This window comes from Pseudophryne corroboree, chromosome 3, assembly GCF_028390025.1.
Source record: "Pseudophryne corroboree isolate aPseCor3 chromosome 3, aPseCor3.hap2, whole genome shotgun sequence".
Lineage (NCBI taxonomy): Eukaryota > Metazoa > Chordata > Amphibia > Anura > Myobatrachidae > Pseudophryne > Pseudophryne corroboree.
In genome coordinates, this window is record NC_086446.1 from 717061218 (window position 1) to 717083872 (window position 22655).

General features: G+C 44.2%; 1 pseudogene; it reads right to left on the minus strand.

Annotated features, from left to right (window-relative positions):
* Positions 1-12849: 12849 nt before the first annotated feature.
* Positions 12850-12968, minus strand: LOC134891143 (5S ribosomal RNA; annotated as a pseudogene).
* Between the last annotated feature and the right edge of the window lie 9687 nt (positions 12969-22655).

Below are 22655 nucleotides of genomic sequence, written 5' to 3' on the forward strand. Positions count from 1 at the left end.
TTTCCTCTTGTCACCTGGTCCACAGTGTACGATCTTTGAGGTCCTACAATACCCCGGCATATGGCTTCTACACTTAGGATCATCTCCATAAACGCCAGGGGTTTAAACGTCCCTGAGAAGAGGGCCGGTGCTCTCCATTCGTTTCACGCGGAGAGGGCTGATATTGTCCTTGTGCAGGAGACCCATTTCCGACACTCCCCCCTCTGCACCCCACTTTAGGACTAGGTTCTTTCCCACTTCGTATTATTGTAATTATTCCCAATCTAAATCTAAAGGTGTGGCCATCCTTTTTGCTAAACATGTACCTGTTACCAATGTGGTGGTCCACAGGTTGGAGGAGGGGAGATGCCTCGTACTTGTATGCTCTATTTTTAACACGACCTTTACAATTGTTAATATATATGCTCCCAATCAGGGTCAACCTGCCTTCCTCGAGGCTATTATGGACAGGGTTGATGCGCTGAAACAGGGGATCCTGATTGTGGGGGGTGATTTCAACTGGGCCCTCGACTACGCCCTAGACACCTCCTCCGAGTCACCGTTGGTGTGTCACCGCTTGTCCAGGAAGGTGCGGCGCCTCCTTCACGTCCATCAGCTGTCCGACGTCTGGCACATATTTCACCCATCAGACCGGGATTATACATATTATTCGGTCCCTCATTGTTCATACTCTAGGCTAGACTATATTCTACTTGACCACAGACACCTGTCCCTGGCTTGCGATGCTTCCATCGGCCAGATGACATGGTCCGATCATGCTCCGGTTAGACTGGACATTTCCATCGGTCCCCCTCCTGCTCAGCGACGCTCGTGGCGATTTAACGAGTCTCTATTGCACGACCCGTACTGTAAAGCCCAACTGGAGGATGCCATTGATATGTATATTGACTGTAATGTCTCCCCTGATGTCTCTGATTTGACAATTTGGGAGGCTCATAAATGTGTAATCCGGGGAAAGTGCATTCAATTGGGCTCCTATTTAAAGAAACAACGTTTGGGCCAAATTGAGGGACTTCTGCGGCAAATTGAATCCCTAGAAACCGCCCATAAGGCTACCTCTCCCCTGACACCTATGTAGATCTGGTCGCGGCTCGTTCGTCCTTGAATAAATTGCTATTAGATAAAGTGAAATTCTCTTTTCGGAAGTGTCGCAACTGGTATTACCGCTGGGGCATTAAGCCGGGCAAAATGCTTGCCAGGGCTTTACATTCCCAGAGGGCGCTCTCATTTTTCCCCTTAATAAAGGACGCACAGGGCCGTCTGTTCCACAACACGGACAAAATTGCGGAGACATTCTGTTCATACTACACCTCCCTTTACAATCTCCCCTCCCCCGATTCGGCTAGCGATCGGTCGCGCGACGTGGACGCTTACCTTACAAAGATTGGCTTCCCTAAACTCTCGGAAGATGCTGGGGAGGAGTTGGAAAAGCCCTTTACTTCCCAAGAACTCGGTGATGCCATTAAATCCACTCCTTCTGGAAAGAGTCCTGGCCCTGACGGTTTTACCATCTATTATTATAAAGCCTTTAGGGATAAATTGTCCCCTCTCCTCTTAGACGCATGCAACACAGTCTCCGATACTAACCCTTTTTCTAGGCAATCCCTTGAGGCCCACATCACGATCATCCCTAAGAGAGGTAAGGACCCCTCCCTGGGTCCCAGCTACCGGCCTATATCCCTTCTCAATGTTGACGTCAAGCTCTTCGCCAAGCTCCTTGCTAATAGGCTCAGGTCCCTCTTACCCTCCCTTATACACAATGACCAAGTGGGGTTTGTCCCTGGTCGAGAGGCGAAGGACAATACGACTAAGATCATAGCTCTTATACACTACATTTCCTCAAAGGACTCCCCGACGATCCTACTATCTACTGACGCTGAAAAGGCGTTCGATAGAATTGACTGGGGGTTTATGGCCGGGGTGTTGAGACACATGGGACTGGGTCCGACTTGCTTGCATTGCGTTCTAGCCCTTTACGCCTCCCCTTCGGCCAGAATTGTGATTAACGGTTCCTTGTCCGGATCGTTCGATATTAATAATGGGACTAGGCAGGGCTGCCCCCTATCCCCCATGATTTTTATTCTCTGCATGGAGGCCTTAGCTAGGGCGATTAGGCTTAATCCAAATATTTCTGGGATCAGGCTCCAGGATAATATAAACTTGCCCTCTTCGCCGATGATTTACTGGCTACAATCACAAACCCCACAGTCTCCTTGCCTAATTTAATGGATGAGTTTAAGCTCTTTGGAGAGCTCTCTAATTTTAAAATAAATTATTCAAAATCGGTGGCCCTGAATCTTAATGCCCCGTCTGCAATGGTATCAGGACTTAAAGCTGCACTCCCCTTCACCTGGCACACCTCTCACTTGAAATACTTGGGGACTATCATTACCAGGGATCTTTCACGTCTTTGCGATTCTAACTTTACCCCCCTCCTAACTAAACTTCGTACAGACCTCCAGTCCTGGACTACCAAGTCTTTCTCCTGGCTGGGCAGACTGGGTATTCTCAAGATGAATTCCCTCCCTAAAATCTTGTACCTATTGCAGACCCTACCAATAAAAATTCCTTCACCATGGTTCCGGGAGGTCCAACGGCTATTTAGAGAATTTATCTGGGGAGGCAAGAGGCCGCGCTTGAAATTTTCCATAATGGTTAGGCAGAGAGACAAGGGTGGCCTCCGCCTGCCAGATATACAAGGCTACTATCGAGCGGATAAAGGATAAAGGATCCTTTGGTGGTCTAGAGCTTTCCCATCTAAACAATGGGTGCAGATAGCGGGTCAGGTGCTCCCGTCACCAATTGCTGTCGCTCCGTGGTTGTATACCCTCCCTGCCATTTCCCATCCCACTATAGGCCCCACTTTGACGTGTTGGAAAGCGATTAGAAAATCCCCCTCTGTTTCCTCGCCAACTTCCGCTTACATGTCATTTTTATTTAATGAACGATTTCCCCCTGGTATGGCCATGCGGGCCTTCCAGTCTTGGTATGACTTGGGACTCTGGAGGGTCGGACAGCTGATGGATGGGGGTGGGGTTGTCTCCTTTTCGAATCTACAAGAGAAATGGCATTTGCTGCCCAGAGACTTTTGGCGTTATCTGCAAGTTTGCCACTTTTTGGTATCTTAGGGTTATCCTGGAGGGAGGCCCCCGGCCCTCACGCCGTTTGAACGCCTCTGCGACAGCCCGTCGCCCCCGCCCCACTCTATCTCCCTGATATACAACCTTCTATTGACAGACTCCAGCCCAACTCTTCCTCCCTTTACTGAGACGTGGGATAGAAATCTCGGCAGGGAGCTTGGCGAGGACGTTTGGGAGAAAATATTCAAACTGGCTCATGCTTGCTCCCCTAGTACTCTGGTAGTGGAGACCCAGTACAAATTGATCTCTCGTGGTATAGATGCCCTGATATTCTTTCTAAGATGGGTCTTGGTCTCCCCAATACCTGTTGGCGCTGCTCTTCTGGCCCCGGGAACCCGCTCCATATATGGTGGTCGTGCCCCTTGCTCCAACCCTACTGGAAGGAGATACTTTCACTCTCTGCTGAAATTATAGGTGATGAGGTACCAACGGACCCCCTGTTTTGGCTGTTTCACTACTCGTCCAAACCCATCTCGAGCTATAAACACTACCTATTATGCCATCTCAACAATGCCACCAAGGCGGTGATTCCTGTCCGCTGGAGATCCTCCTCCCCTCCAACTGTTAGAGATTGATTGAATAGAGTAGATCTTTATATGGATTTGGATGATATAATGGCATCTGTTGATGGGGGCTATTCATCCTTCAGGGATACGTGGGCTCGATGGCTACTTTTTAAAGATTCCCCAACCTTTAGGTCCATCCTCGCCTCCAGTTCCTCCACGTCCTCTTAGACATTTCCTCACCTCAATGTACTGCCTTTTGTTATGTGATAAGCAAGAGACTCGCGCTGTGGACCGGGTGATTCTGATTCTGGTTCTTGTCCTTTCCCCCTTCTTTTTCTCCTCTACCTCTTTCTGTATCTTTTCTTTCTTCTTCTTTATCTTGTTCTTGCTTTGGTTTAATAAGGTTAACAAGATATGTTTGACTATTAAATTATAACATTCTTTGTGTTCGAGCTGTTATAAAACATTGAGTATATGCTCTCTTGTTATTGACCACGGGAGCTAGACAGGCTTGCAGTTGTATTACGACACTATTTGTTATTGCGACTGTCTGTATGTTAACCGTTTGTTATTGCTACTAATTTTTTCAATAAACATATTTTGCACTAAAGATGAAATATAAAATGTTTTGGAACGGCGACCTTAATCCAATCGAAACGTTGTGGAAAGACCTGAAGTGAGCAGTTCATGGGAGGAAACCCACCAACATAAAAGAGTTGAAGCTGTTTTGTACAGAGGAATGGTGTAAAATTCCTCCAAGCCCAGGGGCAAACGCAGGATTTGCAAGGGGGGGGGGGGTTTCCAGAGAGAAGTGGTGCCAAGCATGGGGGTTGAGACTCAGGTGAACCAGTATATACCTGGTCCTTCAAACATTAAACATGCATTGGCGTTTCTATAATAGGTGCAATGGGTGCGGTGCACACGGGCTCCTGGGTCCAGAGGGGGCCCACACCGCACCCATTGTACCCATTTTAATACTTACCTTTCCAGAGTCCAGCGCCGGGAGCTGTGATCACGCCGGAATTCGCAGCCAAAATGGCCACCACGCCATATACACACACACTACACCCCGCTAGGTGGTAGTTGGACACCCGACGAGTTACTTTAATGTGTCTCTTATTGGCCCTACACATTGTGCGATCCACCGCCGAGCTGCCTGACGGCGGATACGGCCGACGGGCGACCCGGCAGCGGGAGGGCAGTGACGGGGGGAGTGAAGTTTCTTCACTCCCCCCGTCACCCGTTTCCATAGCAGTGCAGGCAAATATGGACGATCTCGTCCATATTGGCCTGCATGCACAGCCGACGGGACCGCGCATCGTTCATCGCTGGTGCCTCCACACTGAAAGATATGAACGGTATCTCGTTTATTAATGAACGAGATCGTTCATATCTTTCAGTATTATCGCCCAGGGCCCATTAGAGTGCTGGAAATACAATCTTGAGGGAAAAAAAAATATATGTGTATATATATATATATATATATATATGTATGTATATATATATATATATATATATATGTGTGTGTGTATGTATTGATAATGCTGATTTTGATTACCTTATAACCTTCACTATATGGGTAAGAGACTCAGTACGCAATTGGCGTATGGGGTACCGTAAGGGTACGCACTTAGCGTAGCATACGCTAGGCCGTGATCTAGACGCACATGCGGCACGCTCGCTCACAGCTTAATGCGTGGTGTCGAGCACGCTATAGGCGGGCGACTACCGTAATGCTACGCTACCAGCGTAGCGGACGCTCGAGACCACGAGGAGATCACGAGCGGCGCAGACGCTCACAAGATGACAATTAGTAAACCTTGAATGTAACACACAGAAAGGATACTCTTATACTGTAAACCTTGTACTGAAACACTGTAGCGATATAACGCTGCTTAACCTTGTTAATACTAAAGCTGTTGGAGCGATCGAGACGCTCCTATTACCCACTGCAATGTAATGAACACACGATACCGTGCTAAGGTTCCAACACCTTTACTAACAAGCTTTTAGTTATCTCGAAAAAGGAAAACAGTTCACAAGTCATACACTACAAACTAACATATAATTCTAACAGAATATCTAGACAGAAATATACAATAACGTTACAATCTTATACTATAACAGAGAGAGAGAGAGAGTGAATGGCCAATACAAACAAAGAGCGAGTTGATTACAGAGAATTACTTACACACACTGGGAATGATCGCTGCGCTGCTTTCTGGTACCAGCTCCAAGTTAGTCAATATGAAAACCGTTTGTGGAGTGAGCGCGAGCTGCCCAGGCTGGCTGATCTTATATACACTGCATACAGTATACTACAAAGGGACCTATAATCTCATTGTTCATTGGACACAGGAATGTCTCCTCGCATCATAACAAAAGGTCATAGGTTAGTTTGAACAGGTGGGCTGTGACTATTACAAACAGCTCAGGTGGGAGGGAATCGCCGGATTCCCACCGCATGGATAATGAACTGCAATATAAGAAATGTCCAGAAACTACTAATGGCCATAACTATATGCAGGAGCGATTAATCTTTACCTAACCAACACCGGATTGTTGCTATTAAAATACTCTTCGGTTAGGTACCAAACACATCTGCTCAAACCCTGTCTGGCCCTTCGTACAACAAAAAGAGGAATTCCTTTGTCCAGGGACCAACTACACTAACCAAACTTACTGTTACTATTAAGGGGAACATTATCTATTAAACCTGCTATATGGATTTATTAAGTAGCGATTGTGTCGCTCGCTAGACGCACACAAACTCTACCGTAAATGCACATACCATGCGTTCAAGCGCACGCCCGTAGGGGCGCCGTCACGCAACTGCGAGTATGTGCACGCACGCCAGAGAAAGTGCATGTGCAGCGGGCGAGCGCATGAGGTGAATATATGGCAACGTGCAGCATGATATTTTTCTGACTTTGACAGTCCACCCTTTGGCAGTCATCAATAACTGCCACTTCCTAAAACAGTTCAAAAAGAAAAATATACGTCATATGTGAATACATTTCTATGATTTGGTAAGGGAGAAGAGGATCAGGTGGGAAAAAGGTATGACCTAGTGAGATAGTAGAAGCATGTGTGTATGAATCCATGTTTGAGGGGTCATGTATCATCGTGCCGTACGTGTTTTAAATCAAGCTTTGAGGTATTGCGAAGTATACATTTGAATTCCTTCTTATCCCGTATTACGGGTCTGTGGATGGGCTGTCAAACTTTACCGAGCTCTTTTCGGCTTTTGGTTTTAACAAAAATGGGGGAGCACATTTTAGTTGATGATACATGATTGGGGCAATATGTGAGTGCTGATATCTGTGCCTATATTCCCTATCGACTTTTTTGTCATTACCTGAAGGTTGTAGAAATGGAGATAAGAAGCAATTATGGTAAATGCAGTCATAAACTATGTGAGTTTAATATACATTTGCTGATTGAGGTCTTGTCTGATGTCTTGTCTCGATGTACATGTTGACTGTAGTCTCCCGATGCTTTTGCTATAAATGCTGAGCAAAAAGCTTTCTCAATGTCCATAGACTTACAATCTTTAAAGTATTGGGCTATCGTAAAAGTTAAAGTCACTAGGGAAAATGGGGGGTCTATGGCATTGTCCATCAATGGTCTGTGTAAAAGGTTGTCAAATTCTTCTTCCAAGCGGATGTCTTTGTACCTTGGAGGAAAACAAAGGAGAAACGGGTGAAAGAAACGGACCGTGGAATCACATTTTCATCACAACATTGTCTCTATCGTTGGGTCATACATCAAATTTGTTATTGTTAATATCTTTCATTTTGTTATGGGATACAGTCATTACTTCAGGCAGTACTTTTCCAATATAGCACAATCCCTCTGAGTTTGGGGCAAGCCACTTATACGCCTTCCTCCCGCATATGAATATGCATCATCGGGGAGAACATATGGGACGGAGTATGACATTATCATATTACAAATTTTCCATGTGAAATCTCCTAACCCTAATTCTCCCATCTGTTTAGTACACGTATCAGTTTGCACGATCTGTGCATGATCCTACTTCCTAAGGTGTACCTATACCGAAAGAATTTCCTATGGTCGGCTATCTGGCGTATAAGTTGTGTGTCTATGGGCATTCTGTCGGCTCTGTGTGAAAATGTCATGGTTTGATTACTCCATGACACTTCCCAATTTCCCGGCTTTCGGGGATTGGAAATGTTAAAGCACACTAAGGACCTATCCACATGATATTGGTGGAGCTTCAAACTAGGAGGACTAGAGATATTAAACCTCCTGTCCACCGGCCTCCCACCACTTAGCTCAAGTACCTCTCCTACCGTTAAAGGGAATGGTACTAGTCCTGATTTGCTATGGCCTTGAGGTACTTGAGAGCATACCCAACAGTCTGTTTGGTTTAACACTTTACCCACTAAGGAGTGATAGTCACTCAATGGATGCCGGTCCATATGGATATTAAAACTGGATTGACATTTCTTGATACACCCATCCTCAACTATATTATCAAAATGCCTACAGATGCAGTTCTCTTCAGCTAACAATCCTTCAAAATTCCTTCTATTGTCAATGCTACCAGATCGTTTTCTGATACTCGCCTTTACTCGGTGATTATGTTGTTCTTGGAAATCTACGCCTCCGTCTCAGTCATCAGAAACCCATTCTGGATCCTTTCTCGACCTCACTGGTACTCTCACCGAAACGGACTGCTCTGGTCAACATCATGGTCAACAGGAAAACACGGACTGCAGTCTCTTGGGGCGAGTCCATCTTACAGGAGGAGAAAGAGAAATTTGTAATGGGGGTACAAAAAATACTTTGAGGGGAAAGAAAAATGTTACGATGTCTTATGTCCTCTAGTCTTGTTGTTTTTCTTGCTCTGCTGTCATCTCAAAGGTGCTGTCTCTCAGTCTTCCAAACGAACACTCCGGTGATACAATATTCCTTCCAAATCAGCGATCTCACTGTAAGGAGCAAAAATCTTGCATTACCATTTGTTCAACTGATGTGTGACATACCATCTTTAAAACATGAGAAAGAAGAGAAGAGAGAAAAACAAACGAGAGAGAGAACAATTCATCACATTTTGCATTAAGCAACAAAAAAAAAAAAAACATTATCAGATCTTCCGTTCACCATCAGGCTGTCACACCAACACTTCCACTGGTGTCCTTGCGAAGTCCCCTCCCCACCAGTATCTCCACACCCCATCGTTTTGCGCCTGGCCAGGACACGCCGATGTCGGTAGGTCACACTGGGGTTTGGTAGACTTCTGCAAGGACCAAATAGCTATGTGATGTTTGAGTCCTGCCGATGAACGTCAGAGATGGGGAAAAAGAACATTTACAGATAAATTTACAACGTTTACCCGGCCGTTCTTGTGCCTGCAAGGAACTGACCTCCCAATTTCATTAACTGTAACCTCAGGCTTACTATCAGTCCTAATGATCACCTTTCCTGACTGCATGTTACAGGTGCGGCCCAAAACTCCTTCCTATGTGATCCCTGATTACAATTTGGTGTGCCATAACTTTGCTCATATCTTTGTCTAGGGGGTTGATATGACTTTTGTCTACTTCTTGATCTACAATCTCTTGCAAAATGACCTTCTTTCTGGCAATTATAACACCTTTTCACCTTTGACTTACCCACAGGGATCTGGGGCTTCTTTGTTTCCCTGTGCTTGATGATGTTTTGCTCATGCCCAACAGCGGAGTTCCTTAATGCAGTCACTGAGTTATTTCTCCAGTATGGATTGGTGGTCTGTATCCTTGCTCTCAACACTTCCTTTAAACCATCCATTAACACAAATACTGCTACTTCTCTGTGCGGTGCACTTGTTTCGATGTTAACTATACCTGTATACCTAGTCATGTCCTGCAATGCCCGGTGGAAATAATTAGAAGTACTTTCCCCTTCGTTTTGTCTTATGGAGAAGATTTTGTTCCACTTGACAATGGCTGGGAAATATACTTCTAACTGTCGGTTGATCTGCTTAATACATTCCTGATTGTGTTCCTCCGTACAAGGTACCTCCGTGTCTAATTTACAATCAGCAATAAATTTTGCAGGGTCAACACTGGAGGGCAAACATGCCCTCAGCACTGTCCGCCAATCTTTGTTGGTGGGTTCTGTGGAGTTTCCTAGTTCTTTAATAAACCTTTGACATGCAACTAGATCTTTCCTAGGATCAGGAAATTCAGACATAATTGACCTTAATTCTGTCCGAGACCAGGGACAGCGCATTGCACTGTCCTTGACGGGAATGATTCCCTGAGCGTCAGTCTTCCCATTGGGGACTGTGATCACCCTGACAGGGTTAAATTCAATTACATCATCTTGTGTTGGTTCTACAATATGAGGTACATTTGTTTGTGCGTGATATATAACACCGTACGTACCTGTGGACACGACCTCACCTGACCCTCCGTTAGGGGGTTTGATTATTGCCTTCACCGAATTGGTCGCGTCCACCTGGATGTCGTGTGTGATGGCTGCTGGAAAAGGTGCCGACATCGTGCTGGGCTCACTTTCTTGCTGGTAATCCTGAGGGAAGTTTAACATGGAGTGCAACTTGCACGGGTTAACAGTTGTATATTTAACAGTTTTACTTTTATCATTGTTACATTTGTTACACTTATCCTTATCATCTATAATACAGTTGCTAAGTGCATTTTTATCATACACCAGTGTGCCATTCTCTGTAACCACCTTCTCTCCCGTTGCCATATTTTTCTTACCACAGTGAGAGTCAGCTGTGTAAGCTAATTCTCCTTGTATTTCACCTTCCTGTTGCCATAACTGTAAACAATCATTTTGTCTAATCCTCTGCTTGGCAGATTTTATTAGACCTATCCTTTTTCGTAGGTTCTGCAATACCTCAGGGTTCAGACTGCCTACCCGGGGAGACTGCTCCCCATCATCCTCTGTCATTTGTTCCCATTCTTTGAATACCTGTGTGTGTGATTTTTCATACATTATATACCGTGCGGACCCATTGGGCCAGCAACTACCAACGTGAACCCTTGTTGGACGTCCCTTCTTTGAACAACTGGCCCCCATTGTTTGCAGATATTGCTGTCTCAGCAAATTCTTACAAAACAAACCAAGTTGCCCGCGGTAAGGCGACGGTGAAAGTTCCACTAGTGCCTTCACTCACTCTGCGCCCCAATTGGCCAATCCAATCCGTGGGATCTTTTGTAACCTCTATTTACTGGGGCGCGTGGGAGTATGCGATCCCTCCCCAGTAAGTATTGGTCGTTGGAGATTTCCTGAGTGAGCAGTGAAACTCCCTTAAAATAACAAAAACCTACACAAATCACGTTAGAATGTACAAATAGCGTTTATGATCCCACAGTAAATTTTTAATGGGTATCAAGGTAACAAACTAATGCACACAATTACGTGCGGTCCAGTCGTACTGTGCATAAATAACTTAATATTTATACGCTTTACGACCAATGGAATCGGTTGTTTAGGCTGCGAAACCTTCAGCCGGAGCTTAATTCTATATGGGTAATACGCAAAACCCCTCGGGCTGCGCTTAATCCTTCGCAGTCCTTTTGTCTACGAATACTACTTGCTCCTTTTACCTTGTATAATGTTAACGCGGGCAAGCCAGTCCCACGCCACCAAGTGTCCACTCACCTGATGTGGTCTCCGATGGCATCCCGATTTGTGGGTTCACAAAAATAATACTTTAAGTTCCACACTCACTCCTACTCACTCATATGCACACTGATCTTTCTGTACAGAAATTCCTTTCATACAGGCAGGAGTCTAATCCCTGGGTTTTGTAATAGAAAAAGGTTCTCTTTTAACTAAGCTTTTTGGAAAACTGAACAAACCTGTGCTATTATCAGGTGGCTATACTATACCGCCCACACTAAACAAGGTTATTGTGTGATTTGAGTCTCGGTGGGCGTATCCGTACACTCCGTTGCGTAAACACGCCACGTGCGTATGCCTTTGCGTCACGTACGTGATTTCGCACGTTGTCCGAGACACGTATGTACAAAGTTCAGATATGCCCACAGCGACACAACCAACACGCTTCTATAAATGTAAACGATGTTCAACTGTAATCGCTTACCGTACACCACACAGTATTTGCTATGCTGTGTGCGTGTCCTTTACAATTATTCCCTTAAAAATTATCCTATTTAATCTCAACTAAATAGCACCATATTTCCTCAGCACATGTCTAATAATCAATTCTAATGGCAACAAGGGAGTGAGATACAACAATGTAGATATGTGCGTGTGTGTACACAAAACAGAAATAAACAGTTTTAAAAGATAATAGCGTATTGTTCTTACCTCCGGTTCCGGATTCCACCCCAGCACTCCTACAACGTAGCGAAACAGACGCTTATCTAGCCAGAGTTAACAGAAATTTGGTTTGGTTCCGCACAGGAAAAATGTGGTAATGATGAACATAGATTAATACACAGATTGTAGAAAACTGTTCAGGGAATGACCAACGATACTAAGTTTAAATTTAAAGATTCTTAATGAAGACATCTAAATAATTATTTGAGTTGGTGGTGCTCCCAGGGTCAGTAATGGTTAAGCAAAGAGAAGAAAAAAGAAAGACTCTGTGTTGGGGCACGCTTAGAAATTTGAAATAAGTTTATTAAAACTTAACATTTAATTAATAACGAATAAAAGTAATGAGGAGTTTGATACAAAAAAATTGTTCAAGAACACAAAGTAAACATATATATTGACAGAAATCAGGATAAGCCTGATACAAAATTATGGGCACCTGTGGTGAAAAATATACTGAAAAACATAAAAAATTACAAAAAATTAATATTATTAAGGTGCCTGAGTTAATCAAAATTCAAAATTGGAGTAGAGGTAAATGATATGTACATATAATCACCGCAGTGATAATTGTAGGTAAGCACCTAGTCTAAAACCTCATGAGAATAGATGAGAGGCACAAAGGTTCATAATTGAAATGTCAAATGACTGAGGGTAATCACCTGGTAGAGATTCTGTTTGCTAAAAGGCTAGATCCTTATAGATAACAAAGCATTTAAGATAAAAGTATGATTATTAAAGATACAAAAGAGCATTGATAAATAAGCCTAAAGGCAAAGCCAATTGTAGATAAATAGAAGGTTTGCGGGAAAGTTGGATAAGGAATAGGTAAGTTTCAGAAGTTGCTCTAACACTTCTGCTGTTTGTGATCAGAGGTCACAATCTTACTGCACCTGATATTCCCAAGAGGTCACCCTACTAGGTACTGATCAGGCTTATCAGCGCTTAGCTTCCAAGGTCGGATGAGATTGGGCGTTGCTGCTGAAATATGGCAGTAATAAACACTAGGACACAAATGAGAGAGTGTAATGAGTAGTGAGCAACAAGGTACTTCTGCTGTCCAGTTTCTAGCGCAGATTCTCTGTTGCTGTGAGCATTGCAGAGAGTGGTCTCGTATCTGGATGAGAGGGTACTAAAAATAGAAGTGAGATATGCTCAGAATAGGGAGGAAACCCTGCCTTCTGCTGTCCACTGTCTTATATAGATATATAGCGGACAGTGGATGAGAGAGGTGGGTTAGGCTTACCTATTGAAAAAAAGGGTGGTGGGAAAATTAGAAGAAGGAGAAGAAATGGTAATGTGGTGAGATCACAAATTAACAAAAAATTAAGTAAATTATGAAATAAAACAATCATGAAATCAACGATTAATTGGAAAAAGGAAAGTAAACACAGGCTGCATGGTAAAGGCTTACCAAAATGGGTATAAGACCCTGTTTATGCAGAAAGGATTCTGCAAAAAAGTATTACATTTAAAAGGAAATACCAGAAAATGGTTTAGAACAATAATTAAGGATCAAAAATAGCAAACATGGAAAAAAACAATATTGATTATATATCAGTATCAGTTAAATAACTGGAGTCCAAATGGGCACATACAATACCAGGGAGTCCCAAAAGTGATCTGAGCTAGAAAGAGTTCAGCATCACTGAGCACAGACGGACCGTTTCACCAGGGTGGCTTGTTCACTGTGTTTGCTTATCTAGCCAGCACTACTGCCTTCCCGCCCTTGCTGGCAGATAACGTTTGTTTTCGTTAGTGCGGATATGTGGAGGACGGACGAGCACTCAATTGATAATGCTGATTTTGATTACCTTATAACCTTCACTATATGGGTAAGAGACTCAGTACGCAATTGGCGTATGGGGTACCGTAAGGGTACGCACTTAGCGTAGCATACGCTCGGCCGTGATCTAGACGCACATGCGGCACGCTCGCTCACAGCTTAATGCGTGGTGTCGAGCACGCTATAGGCGGGCGACTACCGTAATGCTACGCTACCAGCGTAGCGGACGCTCGAGACCACGAGGAGATCACGAGCGGCGCAGACGCTCACAAGATGACAATCAGTAAACCTTGAATGTAACACACAGAAAGGATACTCTTATACTGTAAACCTTGTACTGAAACACTGTAGCGATATAACGCTGCTTAACCTTGTTAATACTAAAGCTGTTGGAGCGATCGAGACGCTCCTATTACCCACTGCAATGTAATGAACACACGATACCGTGCTAAGGTTCCAACACCTTTACTAACAAGCTTTTAGTTATCTCGAAAAAGGAAAACAGTTCACAAGTCATACACTACAAACTAACATATAATTCTAACAGAATATCTAGACAGAAATATACAATAACGTTACAATCTTATACTATAACAGAGAGAGAGAGACAGAGTGAATGGCCAATACAAACAAAGAGCGAGTTGATTACAGAGAATTACTTACACACACTGGGAATGATCGCTGCGCTGCTTTCTGGTACCAGCTCCAAGTTAGTCAATATGAAAACCGTTTGTGGAGTGAGAGGGAGCTGCCCAGGCTGGCTGATCTTATATACACTGCATACAGTATACTACAAAGGGACCTATAATCTCATTGTTCATTGGACACAGGAATGTCTCCTCGCATCATAACAAAAGGTCATAGGTTAGTTTGAACAGGTGGGCTGTGACTATTACAAACAGCTCAGGTGGGAGGGAATCGCCGGATTCCCGCCGCATGGATAATGAACTGCAATATAAGAAATGTCCAGAAACTACTAATGGCCATAACTATATGCAGGAGCGATTAATCTTTACCTAACCAACACCGGATTGTTGCTATTAAAATACTCTTCGGTTAGGTACCAAACACATCTGCTCAAACCCTGTCTGGCCCTTCGTACAACAAAAAGAGGAATTCCTTTGTCCAGGGACCAACTACACTAACCAAACTTACTGTTACTATTAAGGGGAACATTATCTATTAAACCTGCTATATGGATTTATTAAGTAGCGATTGTTTCGCTCGCTAGACGCACACAAACTCTACCGTAAATGCACATACCATGCGTTCAAGCGCACGCCCGTAGGGGCGCCGTCACGCAACTGCGAGTATGTGCACGCACGCCAGAGAAAGTGCATGTGCAGCGGGCGAGCGCATGAGGTGAATATATGGCAACGTGCAGCATGATATTTTTCTGACTTTGACAGTATGTATATATATGTGTAAATGTATGTGTATATATATATATACTAGGTGATTCATCGCGCCCTACGGGCGCTCTTCACACCGTCGTTAGGGGCTACGCCCCGTTAACCTCTGCACGCCTTTGAACATACGCAGGGCGGTAGATAACAGAATCAGAAACGCAGGGCAGTATAGAGGGCATACAGAAATGGGTTCCGGTTGAGATAAGATAGAGAGGCGTAGGGGGAGAGAAAGGGAATGTACAGAAACGCTGTGCGATCGGTAAAGGATAGGGAGTGATAAAGCTAAATATTTATCGTGTATATAACCCTTTATGAGGTCTAAGAACAACGTACGCTATCTACGTAAGAAGTACCGTAAGGGTACGCAAGTTGCGTATCGATCACTTAGCCGTGATCGAGACGCTCAGGCGTCACGTTCACTCACGGCCAAGTGATCGCAGGCAGGCAGACTATTGGCTGTTGACTTATCGTAATGATTCGCTATAGCGTTGCAGCGCTCGGGACCACGAGGAGATCACCAGCGATGCAGACGCTCACAACGTTAAACCTTTATATCTATACCTTTGGCAATGAAATACACAGCAAACCTTAGTGTAGAGACAAAGTGTAAGTGCAACCTTGTGTAACCTGATTAACTACAAAGCTGCTTGAGCGTCACCGACGCTCAGGGAATACTTAACACTATAAAGAATACACAGATACCTGGGCTTAGGGTCCGAAACCTATTATGTGTATTATGACTATTATACTTGCAAAAGGAATCACAGTACAAAGCATACACTACAATATAACATAAACCAACTAACCAGATAACTACACAGGAAATACAATACAATACAATTCAATTCTAATCAAGGGAAAATACGAGAGAAAGAGAAGAGAGGGAGAGAGAGAAATGGCTCACAGTAAGACAATATGATTACGGAGAGAACTTACGCACAAAGGGGAACGATCGCATGCGCCTCGATATCCAGCTCCCGATTATCAGCAGTGAGAACCGTTGAAGAGAGTGAAGTTGGATATGGTCGGCCTGCTATTTATGCCCCACACACAATACAATTCAATGGTCCCTACAATCTCATTGTTCATTGGACACAGGAATTCGGCTTCGCATTATAACAAAAGGTCATAGGTTGATTCATACAGGTGGGCTGTGACTATTTCCAACTGCTCAGGTGGGAGGGAAACTGGGTTTCCCGCCGCATGTGTAATAAAGTGCAAATAAAGTAAATGTTCATAAACTTCTTATGTCCATAACTATTCGCACGAGCGATTGATCTGCTTCAAACCAACACCGGAATATTTCTAATTAAATATTCTTCCGATGGATACTAAACACCACTGTATTACTCCTATCTGACCCTTCGTATCAAACAAAGAGGGATTCCTCTGTTCATAAACATTCTATATTAACCAAACTTTCAGAATCTATCAAAGGGACCATGATCTACAAAATACATTATTAGTGAAAATATGTAATGATTGAGTCGCACGCTACAACCACATAAACTCTACCGTAAATACGCATACCATGCGCCTGCGGGTGCCCGCGACTGTGAGTATGCGCACGTACGGGAGAGCGTACGCATGCGCAGCACGGACCTGTGTGAGGTGCAAATATGGTAGTGTGCATAGAGATATTTTTCTGACTTTGACAGTCCACCCTTTGGCAGTCAATAATAACTGCCACTTCCTGAAAACATTTCAAAAGGAGAAAAATATATGTCAGGGGTTAATTCATTTCCATGGTTGGGTAAGGGAGGAGAGAGGAGTAGGTGGGAAGAGGGTATGACCTAGTGAGATAGCAGAAGCATGTGTGTATGAGTCCATGTTTGGGGGGTCATGTATCATCGTGCCGTACGTGTTGTAAATCAAGCTTCGAGGTATTGCGAAGTATACATTTGAATTCCTTCTTATCCCGTGGTACAGGTCTGTGGATGGGCTGTCAAACTTTACCGAGCTCTTTTCGGATTTTGAACAAAATGGGGAGCACATTTTAGTTGATGATACATGAATGGGGGAATATGTGATTGCTGATATCTGTGCCTGTATTCCCTATACTATGTGTGTCATTTACCTGAGGGTTGTAGAAATGAAGAAAAGACATAATTACGGTAAATGCGGTGGTATTCTATGTCAGGTTAATGTACATCTGTCGGTTGAAGTTTTGTTCGGTATCAGTTGAAAGTCGTCTTCTTTGCGCTGTTTTGCTCATTAAGCGTGAGCAATAAGCTTTGTCAATGCCATTAGATTTACAAAAAATGTTGGGCTAGCGTAATTTTAAGAATTCTAGGGAAACTGGGGATCCATGGCAAAGTTCATCAAGTGTCCATATCTCAAGTGGTCAAAACTTCTTCTTTGGTCTATCCGTTGTCTGTATAGCGTCTCATCAACTTCCTCGTCCAAGGGGGTCTTGTTATCTTGGAGAAAAACCAGAAAAACAGGTGAAAGAAACGGACCGTAGAAATCGCATTTTCATCACATCATTGTTTCTATCGTTGGGTCGTAAATCAAATCCAGGTTAATTACAGTTTCCTCACTCCTCAAACTCATCACTCTGGTACTTTGTTTGCACCTCATTAAAGCCTGCCCGCATCTAAATATCAATCCAATCGATATAACGACACCTAAGATACATAGTAGAAACTTCCCAACATCCATTATGACTCCTTGAGCCCAGTCTCCTAAACCAGAGAACCAATTTCGCGGGTTCAACCATGACACCCAACCAGTCAGCTCATTACCTACAGCAGCAAGAGTGAGATTGTGTTTTCGGCGAAATTCCCACTTTAATTGGAGAATATCGTCCATCTTTTGGTCTATGACCTCGACCGGATCCTCTGTGCTATTCGTGATATACGTGCAACACTTCACGCCGTATTGTGTTGCCAATGTAACACAATATCCGCCTGTCACTGCTGTGAGGTAATTAAGAACCATTCTATGCTGTACCAGTTCTGTTTTATAAGCTTGAAGTTCTCTTCCAGTGTATCTAAACGTGTCATCATACATTTCAGTGATATTATCTAACAAATTGGCGAGTGCGGAAATGTATCTATAATTCATCACTCCTCGAGCGGTGCGAGTGAAATCTAACGCCACCAGAACCTGAATCCCGGTGGATTCATGGATCAGATCAGAGGCCGGATGCTCTAACCTTTCTGACAGTTGTCTTTTAACGAGGTGCTCGTAATGAGTGTGAGTATAAGGAGCTTGGGCACCACGGTGTATGTCTTTCATTTTGTCATGTGTTACAGTCATTACTTCAGGCAATACTTTTCCAATATAACACAATCCTTCCGAGTTTGGGGCAAGCCACTTGTACGCCTTTCTCCCGCATATGAAATATGCATCATCGGGGAGAACATATGGGACGGAGAAGGACATGACCATATTACACACCTTCCATGTGAAATCTCCTGACCCTAATTCTTCCATCTGCTTAATACACGTATCAGGTTGTACGATATGTGCACAGTATCCTGGTGATACTTCTCCAACTCTAGTAATCCTAATTCCAAAGGGGTACTTATACCGAAAAGATTTTCCTCTACTGGCTATGTGGCGTACAAGCTCTGTATCTGTAGGCATTCTATCTGCTCTATGCGAAAAGGTCATGGTGTGGTTACTCCATGACACTTCCCAATTTCCCGGCTTTCTGGGATTGGAGATGTTGAAACATAATAGGGACCTATCCACATGGTATTGGTGGAGCTTCAAACTAGGAGGGCTGGAGATATTAAACCTCCGGTCCACCGGTCTCCCACCATTTAACTCAAGTACCTCCCCTATCGCCAAAGGAAATGGCACCAGCCCTGATCCGCCATGACCCCGAGGTACTCGAGAGCATACCCAACAATCTGTTTTGTTTAATACATTACCCACTAAGGAGTGATAATCACTCAATGGATGCCGGTCCATATGGATATTAAAACTGGATTGGCATTTCTTAATGCACCCATCTTCAATGACATTGTTACAGAGCCTACAGATACAATTTTCTTCAGCTAACAATCCGTCACAATTTCTTCTATGGTCAATGCTATCGGATCGTTTTCTGATACTCGCCTTTGCTTGTTGGTTAGGTTGATCTTGGAAAACTACGCCTCCATCTTTATCATCAGAACTCATTCCAGAACCTCTATCGACCTCCATGGTACTCTCGCCGGAACAGACTGCTCTGGTCAACATCATGGTCAACAGGAAAATCCGGATCACAGTCTCTTGGGGCAAGTCCATCTTTGAGGAGGAGACGAAGAAGAATGAGAAGGAGGAAAAATACATTTGAGGGAGAGGGGATGGGAAGTGGAAAAAAACAATAAAAGGGAGTGGGGAGTCGACAACAGCTCTCGGTCTTCAAGGCTCAGGTGCCGCCTCAGTCCTCCTGGAACAGACACTCCAGTGATACAACCTCTACCGTCTGTTCCTTATCACGGGACTTCTCTGGATCAGCAACCTTCTTGCAGTGGGATGAATGGACCCAAGTCTCTCTCTCAGCAACCTTCAGTGCTGTCGTGCTAGTCAATAAGACCTGGTATGGTCCTTCCCATCTGTCAATAAGGCAACCTGAGCGTAGAAAATTTCGTATCATTACATAATCCCCAGGTTCAATGTCATGACAATTACTATCAGGTAGATCAGGAATCACCAACTTTAGATTATCATTTTGATTCCTTAACTGTTTACTCATGTTAATCAAGTACTTTACAGTTACTTCATTGTTACATTTCAAATCATCCTGAGGGTTAATCATGACATGCGGTTGTCGACCAAATAAGATTTCAAAGGGGGACAGATTAAGAGGGGACCTGGGAGTGGTTCTGATACTGTACAATACAATGGGTAAAGCTTCTGGCCATGTCAATCCTGTCTCTGCCATCACTTTACTCAATTTATTTTTAATAGTGCTGTTCACTCTTTCGACCTTCGCACTCGCCTGTGGACGGTACGGAGTGTGCAGCTTGCTATCAATTCCCATCAACTTACACATTCCTTGAAAGACATCACCTGTAAAATGGGTACCCCTATCACTTTCGATTATTCTAGGGATACCATATCTACATACAAATTCCTGCACAATTTTCTTAGCTGTAAACATAGCGGTATTTGTAGCTGCAGGAAATGCTTCGACCCAATTCGAGAAAACATCTATACAAACAAGTACATATTTCAAATTCCGACAAGGGGGTAATTGAATGAAGTCAATTTGTATTACCTGGAAAGGGCCGCCGGCAGGTGGGATATGGGATGGTTCTGTAGGTATTGCCTTTCCAATATTCTTTCTCAGACAGGTAAGGCATGACATTGCTCTTTTACTCGCATGAGAGGAGAATCCTGGGGCGCACCAATAGGCTCTTACCAATTTGCACATTCCCTCCTTGCCTAGATGAGTCAGCCCGTGAGCTGCTTCAGCCAGACATGGAAGATATGCTCTGGGGGCCACTGGTTTACCATGTCCATCCGTCCAGAGTCCTGAGGACTCTTGGCCACATCCCTTTGCCTTCCAGACTGCCCTTTCCTGTGTGGAACACAAATTTTGCATTTTACACAACTTCTGTGTGTTGATGGTATTGAATACCATCAGTTGTGTGGTGTCTGTCTGTATGGGGGTAGCAGCTGCTAACTTAGCAGCTTCGTCTGCTCGGCTGTTACCAAGTGATACCGGGTCTTGGCTATATGTGTGTGCTTTACACTTGATAACAGCCACTCTGTCGGGTTCCTGTATCGCTGTTAGAAGCCTTTTTATGTGAGCTGCATGCGCTACCGGTGTACCAGCTGCCGTCATGAAATTTCTGAGGCGCCATAGGGCTCCGAAATCATGGACTACCCCGAATGCGTATCTAGAATCGGTGTAGATATTGGCTGACTTACCCTTAGCCAATTCACATGCTCTGGTTAGGGCGACCAGTTCAGCAACCTGGGCTGAGTGAGGTGGGCCTAGCGGTTCCGCTTCTATGGTGTCTTGGTCATCTACGACTGCGTATCCAGTACACAAATCTCCCGTGTCTGACTGTCTGTGACAACTACCGTCCGTGTAGAACGTGAGTTCTGCATCTTCCAGTGGGTTGTCACTGATGTCAGGCCTTGCGGTAAAATTTTGGGTCAAATATTCCATACAATCATGTGTATCTTCCTTTGTATTAAATCCTCCTTCCCCAGCACTCTCACCTTCCACCCTTTGTGCCTGACCAGGCACACCTGGGAGATATGTTGCAGGATTTAATGCACTGCATCTCCTTATGATGATGTTTACGGGGGCCATTAGTGCTAATTCCCATCTTGTAAACCTCGCTGATGAGACGTGTCTGGTTTGGGCAGAATTCAATAAGGCTGATACCGCATGTGGCGTATGGATTGTGAGGTTGTGGCCTAGAACGACATCTTCGCTTTTTGTCACTAGCAATGCTATCGCAGCAACGCTTCGCAAGCATGTGGGGAGGGATCGCGCTACCGTATCTAGCTGAGCGCTGTAGTATGCAACTGGCCTGCTGGCATCACCGTGTTTTTGGGTTAGTACGCCTGCCGCGCAACCAGCACTTTCTGTTCCGTATAGTTCAAAGGGTTTCCCATAGTCTGGCATACCTAGTGCTGGTGCCTGCGTTAGGCACTGTTTGAGTCTCTCAAATGCTGTTTCGGACTCGTCTGTATGCGAAATCCTATCAGGTTTGTTCGAGGAGACCATTTCCTGCAAAGGTAACGCTAAAATGGAAAACCCTGGGATCCAATTACGGCAATACCCACACATTCCTAAAAACGTTCTGATCTGTTGCTGGGTTTGTGGCAGGGTCATGTCTCTAATTGCTTGGATTCTATCAGCGGTCAGGTGTCTCAGTCCTTGTGTTAGACAGTGTCCCAAATATTTTACCTTAGTTTGGCATAATTGTAACTTGTCTTTGGACACCTTGTGTCCTGTGTCTGAAAGATGAAACAGGAGCTGTTTCGTATCCTTCAGAGATGCCTCCAGTGAATCTGAACACAGTAATAAATCGTCCACATACTGTATCAATACTGATCCACTGTCTGGTTGGAAAGACTGTAAACAATCATGCAAAGCCTGAGAAAATATACTTGGACTATCTATGAAACCTTGGGGCAATCGAGTCCACGTGTATTGGACTCCTCTGTATGTGAATGCAAACAAATATTGGCTGTCAGGGTGCAGAGGTACCGAAAAGAAAGCGGAGCAGAGGTCAATAACAGTGAAAAATTTGGCAGTGGGAGGGATTTGCATTAGGATGACAGCTGGATTTGGCACTACGGGGAACTGACTCTCAACTATTTTGTTAATCCCCCTTAGATCCTGCACTAGCCTGTAACCCCTCCCCCCACTCTTCTTAACAGGGAAGATGGGACTATTGGCAGTGCTGGACGTTCTTACCAGAATGCCCTGTTGTAGCAAGCGCTCTATTACTGGGTAAACTCCTAACTCCACCTCTGGCTTCAGAGGGTACTGTGGGATTTTTGGAGCTATCCTACCATCTTTTACTTGTAC